The sequence below is a fragment of the Bidens hawaiensis genome, unplaced genomic scaffold (genome assembly GCF_021521415.1).
Source record: "Bidens hawaiensis isolate Kalapana, Puna unplaced genomic scaffold, B.hawaiensis_p1.1 tig00041825_1, whole genome shotgun sequence".
NCBI lineage: Eukaryota > Viridiplantae > Streptophyta > Magnoliopsida > Asterales > Asteraceae > Bidens > Bidens hawaiensis.
This window is the reverse complement of record NW_027497412.1, coordinates 39,202-47,939: the sequence shown is the minus strand read 5'-3', so window position 1 is coordinate 47,939 and position 8,738 is coordinate 39,202. Positions and strand designations below refer to the sequence as shown.

The window sequence follows — 8,738 nt, the reverse complement described above, 5'->3', positions numbered from 1 at the left end:
AAACTCTTAATGAGTGTGACAAATTCATAATTTATAACATTTCTAGTAACATACGATCCTACAGAAGCAAGCTCACACAGTGCTTACAATTATATAAAACTAGTATTTTGATGTCCCCGCGTTGCGGGGGTGGGGCCGGTCCATTTGAAAGTTTCCATAGGATTTTATAGACACGAAAATCTGACTATTTACAATGGGTGTATTCTTCAAATGGACCAATAGGTGTCCTAATGCTACCTGTTACATGCCATATCCCAAATTAACATAATATAATGCCAGGCCATCTTAGTAATAAGACGAAAACTGACAACCTAATTAAGGCATCATATACTTGCTCAGAACCCGGATAGATTTTGACAAACACAAAACCCAATCCGATAAACCCGAAAAAGTCATCCTTTCACTCTGAGCAACTTTCAACTTCATCCCATTTGAAAGTTGTCACCACCTACCCCGAGTTGGTCAAATCCGGTCAGCAATATAACGGCCAAGCGTATCGATCGGTTTATCAGAATTCCCGAGCCCCGCTCCCCTACGCTTGATCTTAATCCTTGCAAGATAATCCGCCGCAATCCAAGCAAAACTCAAATTTACCATTGCACCCTCCTGATCTGGCTCTTGCAACTCCAAAGCTTTCTTCACCCAAACCGGATGATACGCAACTTGATACCACGCAGATGCTTTTTTCTCAAAAATCAAATTTCTTTCCTCTTCAGACACATGGTCAAACTCAGCACCGAGGTGGTCAAACACCTTCCGGAAATCCTTCCGTAAAGCACTATAAGCATGCTTGATTTTATCCTTCATCTCGCCTTGTTTCTTGCTACTGTGCTTTGGCATCGACCAAATATGACCTGTTACAATTTCTTCTTCACGGGCCACTTTGTACTGCCCGAGAAGCCCATATAGTTGTCAGTCATATGATAACTTACATCCCCACGCATCATCTAGAAAACTTTCAGAGTCAGCAACTGCGAGGTCTTTATCATATGGTATGCTCGAAGGGAGGATTTCCTGCTCGGGACCTGGTGTGACATCTTTCTCTTTATCATAGAAATTTTTGATCTGGCGGTATAACTTCCCGAGAATTTTCTCAGATTTGTAACTTTGAAATTCTTCTTTACCCATGAAATCAGGGTACAGCTTTGGCCTGTACTGATGTGGCATGTTGACTACTGTACCGGTTTTTGGGACATCGACAGCTGTCGCTGCTAGTCCAGCTAACTTTATGCATTTTTCATCAAGGGCCCGTAATCACTTAAGTCAGCATGAACAACATGCGCGTTGCAAATTGTCCCTAGACTGTCGTTGACCATGTTTCTTGTGAAGAACCCAATTATGTCCTGTTGGAAATAATAATAATATTAATAATTTAGAATTAGACTAGAAAAGTAAAACAAAACCTAACTTTTATTTTAGCTTCAAAATTGGGAACAAATTTTGAAAGTTGCATAATCAGAAGATATAGAAAAAAGTTGCATTTTGGATGAGCAAAACTGAAGTCAGTTAAGTCAGCAGTTTATCACAGAACATAATTTGAAGAAAAAAATGATCATTTTGCCCTTAAAATATGCCCTCCATACCCAATACAGCTTATTGGATACTATGCAGCTAGAAAGAGTATAATAATAATAATAATAATAATAATAATAATAAATTACCATCTGATTAACTTCACGTGTTAATTCTTTAGCTTCAGCAGCAGTATACTCCATCGGGGGCCAATTCCTTTTACTAGGCGGTATAAGATTTTCATCCCATGTAACAAAATACAAGTCGCCATCAAGGTCGCTTCCAGAAGCTTCATCCGTGTGGGGCCGGTCCCCCTTTTGAGGAAATATCAAACAATCAAACAAATGTTCCAAACCCGGAACATTAACCGCTTTCAAAACCCGAACATCACCCGGATGAAGACACGGGTTCTTTGCAATTATCACATCACCCTCGATAACCGTCAAATTCCTGGTCCTTTCACTAAACCTCGACCCATGTTTCGCAAAACAATTCTCAACCGACGGATTCGATACTTGAATAAAACACTGACCCTGTTCAAGAACCGCCAGCTCATCAAAACAGCCCATCAACCACCTCCCATCATTCAAAAAAATTCTCGATTTATCCCGTAAATCTTCAAGTTGTGCGACGCGTATGCTACTCAACATACCTCGCAAATGCGGTTCGGTTCTCGGGTCAAAACCCAAACCCAACATGATTGAAGCCGTGTTCCCGCTTTCAGCACACGAAGCGTTAATTACATCAAACGCCACTTGGGTGTTTTCAAGCATCAAATTCAACTTTGTAACCATTTTCATCTGCATGTCCCAAAAGACTTCATCTTTAACGTCCAATGCCGAGAGCAAAGTAATGATCTGCCGGTTTAAGAACCCAGGTTGTAAACGGGTCCAAGAACAGATTTCAAGAATCGAATGATCAGATTCGAACTTGTCCATGCTCTGTCTCAAGGCAAGTTTGATGCTTTCGCCTTTCATATGGGGCCAGCAGGCGACAACACCCTTACAACCCGCGTACCGAATCTGATACGCGCACGGTTGATTATCAGTTAATTGCAGTTTTTCAGCAACTTCAAGTGCTAATTCGGGTGAAATTTTACCAATTCCATCGGAAAAGGTATACCCATTTCTTTTCACGTCTTCCAGCTTCATTATAACTTCATGTCGTGGGACCTCAACCGTCGCGTATGTTGATGAAAAGCATTGGCCCATTCGAGCCGCACATTTTGCGACATTTTTATTGGTAAAACGTCCCATCCATGTTCGGATACTTTTGCACGTAATCTTTTCATTTTCAGCAAGAAACCACGCGGACCGATCGCAAAGTTGGTTTGCCGAAAAAGCCAAAAAACAATATCGTCGGCCAGATAGATGAAACCCGTTGGTTATAATATCTTTAATGCGCCTGAACATTGTTGTGTTTGTGCACTAACGCTTGCTGTGATGTCTCTAACGATCGGGGCAGGGTAAAAGTTAAGAACATTATTGTTTAATGTTCGCATGCCTTCATCCATGAAGGTGACCCGTAAAAACCGATCGGACACGTCTCGGTAGTGGCGAAGGACACGGTTTGACAATTCAACTTCGGGTGGCAACGAGTAAGCTTTAGTTGGAGTGATGAGTAGTCTTCTAACTCCAATGACATCGTTCTGCTCCGATTGTTTTTCAATCAGCTTCGGAGTCTTTAACAGCCATTCTTGAACGATTTTCAACCGTTTAAACCCGTCGTACAACGGGTGTCGGTAAGAACAAATGTGCTGTAAAGCAGCCATGTTAACTTCCTCGTGTTCACTTCTTAGCAAGTCAAAACACTTTTTCGGTGAACTGATGCTGATTTATGATGCATCTGTGTAAGACCGAATTGACCAAGAACATGACTTTAAAAGAGATGTCAGGCTTGTAATGAATCGAGAAAAATGGGTCGGGTAAGGCGAACCCAAACTCAGGCTCGTTTTGTGATCTGAGTTTCGTGTTACGTCGTTCGATGTGTACTCGTTGATCTTTCAGAAAGTCTAGAGCTTTCTTTACTTTCGACCCATCACGAATCCGGATCTTGACCCGGTAAGTATTGCACCTCCCAATCGCGCCACTTGGAGTGAAATCAGTGGTTCGGATCCATGGGTCGTCGTCATCCAACATCTCAAACGGGTACGTGTTCACAATGTCATCATCAGCGGTTCGATAAGATATTAACGGACATGAACCCAACTGAAAAACCAAAACCATGAACGACTCCGAGAAGTCCGTATATTCTTTCATATCGTTAATGTCCCGCACCAAAAACTCAAGTTTATAATTACACTTAATAACCGCGTGATTTTTTGTATCGTGATCTGGTCAAGGTTGGCAGCAAAATCGGGGTATGTCGCAGGTGGAGTTAAAGACTTTTTCAATCTGCATCTCCATATTTGACCAGATGTTTCCTCAAGATAATCTAAAAGCATCTGTGCGGTGACTTGGTTACCAAAACCACCTACGCCGACTTGTGTGACAATCAACTCTCTATTCTGAGTCCATTTTCGTCAACTATTATTATCAAACCTGTAAATGATTAACACCAAACCCACAGTTATTATTAGTCAAAACTAGGGGTGCAAACAAGCCGAGCCGCTCGCAAGCTACTCAAGTAAAGCTCGTTTTTATATCGAGCCCATACAAGATCGTTTAGGCTCATGAAGCCTTAACGAGCCTTGTGTATTTATAATCTTTAACTCTTTTGGCTCGAGTCGTGCTATGGCTCGTTTAAGGTACTGCACACGAGCTCGAGCCAAGCTTAGGCTCGTTTGAGGTTTTCTTAAAATATATAATAAAATAATGAAAATGCATGTAAAAAGTTAATGAATTTATAAATAATAAACGAACCAAATGCAGAATAAGAATATAACCCTACATTAGGTTAACAGGAAACGGAAATTCATTCTAACGATCAAATGCAGAATGATAAATATAACCCTACATTTAGACAATAATAATAACAACATAACTTATACAACATTTATTGAAAATCAAGAAAATGTTGATTAATATGCCCAAATTCCAAAACCCCTCTTTGTGTTAGCTGATTTAATGTTGGTTTTATGAGCAACATTTTCGTTCATTCATCATTTTCGTTCTTGTTCAGTGATTAATAGTTCATGAAATGGTCTGGATAATCAACGCATTTTTAGATACTACAGCTTTTGTAGGTATCGGTTTTCACATTTCATCATCTTCAATTGTTTGACTCAATTTATCTTTCGTCCATATGCTCTGTTTTTTTATATTGATTTTGTTTTTATGAATTCTAGGTATGATCGTAGTTTACCCGATTATCTTATTGGTTTCATAGCCACGATATGGGTGGATATCAACTTTAGCCGCCTCAATGTTGATTTGGTGGTGTAAGTGAAGACTTGGCCTAACGTGATCTTCACTTTCAGGTTTGCTACATGACACCATGATCAAATAAAGTAGGGTTTAAGTAGTTTGGGTTAGGTGTTTTGTATTACGTTAAGTACTAATGACCTAGCTTTTTGTATCAACTAGTGTTGAAAAAACAATGTGACATAAAATAGAATTAGTCATCAATGATGCTATATTTCACACACATGTCCCATAACACTTGATTGATCATCATTAGTCACAATTAAGCAAGTTGAAGCACTTAATGAAGACTACACACCTACGATCAGTTATGGTGGAATTAAGAAAGTTTAATTCATAGAGTGTTACATGAAGATTTCTACATCAACATTGATGATGAAGAATTGCAAGATTAATCATCAAAGTGTATTGAATATTCTACATCCAAGATTGAAGATGGAGAAATTACAAGTTCAACTCATTGGAAGAAATCTCTATGTAATATAAATGGTAGTTTTATAAACTTAGGAAAAGTTTATAAAATATATAAACAAATTTGTTTAAATGCGTATTATTTGAAATCCAAATAATAGTTGAAAGAGTAATTCCACTTAGGGAATGTCTTTCATTAAAACCTACCTTGAAGACTTAACTTTGCCTAAAACGGTTACGTTAAATATAATAATGGAATGCGTAGAGATTTTGGATGGATAAACCAAAAAATATTTTAACCATTGAAGTGAAATACTTGGGTTATGTTGTAGAGATGTGAAAATAATAATTTACAACATGTGAGTAGTTTTATTTGCAAGACTAAATATCTTACATAAAAAAGATTTTATATAAAATCGAAGAATTTAATAAATCTTATTGGTGTTTTATAAAAACCATTTTATGAAACTAAGTTAGTTGAAAACCAATTAACTCTTGAAAGAATCTTTTATTTGAGGAAGGCCGTACATTAATGCTTAGCAAGGGAGGGGGTACGCTTAGCCTGACCCTTTGCTTAACGCTAAATCAAATTTCATATTTTGACATGTTTAACATTTTAGAGTATTAGGTGGTGTTATTATTTTTTTTTCTAAAAGCTTCTTTTCACCTCTTTTGTCCGCCTCGCGCAGACCACAATGTGTTTGTTTTTTAGAATATATTTTAGTACAAAATGTGTTAATCGTTGGTGTTTGTATTTGGCGGTTCTAGCACTTTGTTAGTGTTTTAAACTAAATAAAAAAAACACTAAAAAACTAAATAAAAAAAACCTATTTATCCTTTTATTTTAACTAATCAGCTTTAAATCATCACCAAATCTGCAATTACTAAACCAAGAACCTAACAGTTTTATGGCAAGATACAATAGTGCAAACCATGAATAATAGCAGGATAGTTAACAGGAACAAGCCACATAACAATATTGACTTTGAAATAGTCAAATCTAATGCTAACAAATTACATACCACAATCGAATACAAACAAACTTTTTCTAAATAAAAACAGCCAAATATTCATTAGATAGACTAGAACCTGCGTATAAAAACTCTATTATATGCTCATTAAAGTTTCATTAAATCCGTTAATAAAAGAATACTCGTCTTCTCGCCATTTTTAATCATAGATCCACATACTCCACATACAAAAGGTGACTGGCTGCAAATATCATTGGAATCTTCTCTTGGCTTCTCCATAAGCAACCACCCCATAACCGTCATCGAGTAACCAGCTATGCCTACAACTGTCACTGGGTTTCTGAAAAGAAGTATTGAGATAACGACTGCCACCGCTCCTTTGGCATTCCCAAGTACCTGATCGTTATTTACAAAGCTCAATTCCAAGACAAAATATCTTGTTTTCATAAAACTATGCATTATATTATACTTAGTTTTATAAAAAGTTTACACCAGCTTTTGAAAAACGTACAATTAAGTTAAAGGAACCGATTCCTACTCCATTTGATGTAAAAGTACAAAGGTCCTCTTGGACTCGGCTTTGGTAAACTGCTTTGACTTTTTAGGTCAAGCCGACTAATAATTTGACTTTAAGAGAAGTTACTTTTTAAGTTTCTGAATATAACTTCTATAAACAATTGAGCTCTACAACGAACGCTGCAGAGAGAAAATTTACTCTCAGATTATTAATAAAAATCGATATAAATCATCAGCGTTTGAAAATTGATCACATGACAATGGGTCATTTCAGATTTTTCTATATTAACTTAAATAGGAAAAAAGTAGCTATAGAAGAACTAGTCAAACGGGCCAAATGTGTCAAAAGTCACTTAAATGGTCTTCAAATGCTTACAAGTTACAACCTTCCAAATCATTTTATCAATATAAACCGATAATCAATTTAAGAATACAACTTTTGTAGATACATTAATTGTTCAATCAAACATACCCAACCCGTTACGACCACATTAATCAATACAAGCAATGCAAAAGGATTCAAGACGGTGAGTAACAAACCTGCAGTGTCAATGCACTCGTGTTCTTAGTCACCAAAAAGTTAGTCAAGTTAGCTGCATAAGCCATAGTTGAGTTAATCAAAAGCAGCACCCACATGAACCTATGCTCCATTGCAAGAGAGACGGTAACATCTATCACATCCGGTTCCATCACAAGTACAGCCGGTAACAAAACAATAATAGCAACCGGAGACATATATAGCAACAAATTCATAGAATTCAATTTCTCCCTACAAACACACGTCAAATCATACACTAAACGTTAATATCAACCATAACAAATATTATCTATAATATACATAATCAATACATCATTCGAGCGGAAAACAAATTACCCCTCGGAAGAAAGTAAGATCCCTTGAAGAACCGACTTGAAGGCCCTAGCAGCGGTCGCACTTATGCACATTATAAATCCATATACATGAAAACTCGGCTCACCCTGTCAAAAATAACTTAATTAGTTTCGAATGATGATCAGATTTGTTAAAAAGTCTAAAATACACTTTTAGTCAACTTAAATCAATGGCATATTAACATCAAACTACAGATCAAGATCCTGCTCAATAACTAAAGATTTGTACTTTATAACTTTATATACGAAAATCGGGCATGAATCAAGACGAGATCAAGCAATTAATTAACTAATTCAACAAAGGGTTAAAGCACACACCCCACTAGCAATGACAACACCAGTAACAACAGGCACAAGAGCACAATAAGTAACCCAAGACTCTGTCTTCAAAGTCATCAAATAAGCAAACAAGGCCGTAAAAAACGGCGTGGTGGCACCGACAGCCTGATTAAACGAAACGGGCAAGAATCTCAAGGAAATATTGCCACCGACAACCGACCCACAGAAGACAATGCTGAGAGTGGCAATCCTAAAAACTGGGACCTGGATTTGATCTTCTGGAAGGGGACAAGTTTAAGGAAGACGATGGAGATGTAACTGAGGATGGCACAGGCTGACATGTGGCACATTGTGAGGAAGATTGGGAACTTGAAGTTGTAAGTGGAGAGGAGTAGTTTGTTTAAGAGGAGGACACCGATGTTTGAGGAGTACCAGAGGATGATGAGTGAGGATATGAATAATATTTGTGAAGATGAAGATGAAGATGAAGATGAAGCTGACATTTTGGTCAGTGGATCTATGGAATGAAGATGGGTTATTGAAGTGGAGTGTCATTATTTTGGATCTTGGGTTATTGGGATGGGGTGAATTTGTTAGGAGGTGTTTTATGTTGGAACTTGGAACAAGTGTTGTTCATAGTTTTTGCCTTTAAATTATTAGGTTGTTTTTGATAGAAAATGTAATTTAACAAGCAATGAAATTATCGATTGTAGTTACTTTTTGAATGGGTATGATTCTAAGCCCATGTGTTGAGGTGAGATAGTGATATAGGTGAGTTAAAGTATGAGGTTTTTTT

General features: G+C 37.3%; 2 pseudogenes across 2 annotated transcripts; both read right to left on the bottom strand.

Annotated features, from left to right (window-relative positions):
* Positions 1–462: 462 nt before the first annotated feature.
* LOC143593193 (RNA-dependent RNA polymerase 6 pseudogene) lies at positions 463–3,955 on the bottom strand (annotated as a pseudogene). The gene is made up of 3 exons (XR_013146056.1): positions 3,925–3,955; positions 1,662–3,844; positions 463–1,343 (listed from the first exon to the last, which is right to left on the bottom strand). The product of XR_013146056.1 is annotated as an RNA-dependent RNA polymerase 6 pseudogene (transcript).
* A 2,241-nt stretch (positions 3,956–6,196) lies between these two features.
* Positions 6,197–8,460, bottom strand: LOC143593197 (UDP-URONIC ACID TRANSPORTER 1-like; annotated as a pseudogene). The gene is made up of 4 exons (XR_013146059.1): positions 7,982–8,460; positions 7,647–7,750; positions 7,313–7,541; positions 6,197–6,652 (listed from the first exon to the last, which is right to left on the bottom strand). The product of XR_013146059.1 is annotated as a UDP-URONIC ACID TRANSPORTER 1-like (transcript).
* Between the last annotated feature and the right edge of the window lie 278 nt (positions 8,461–8,738).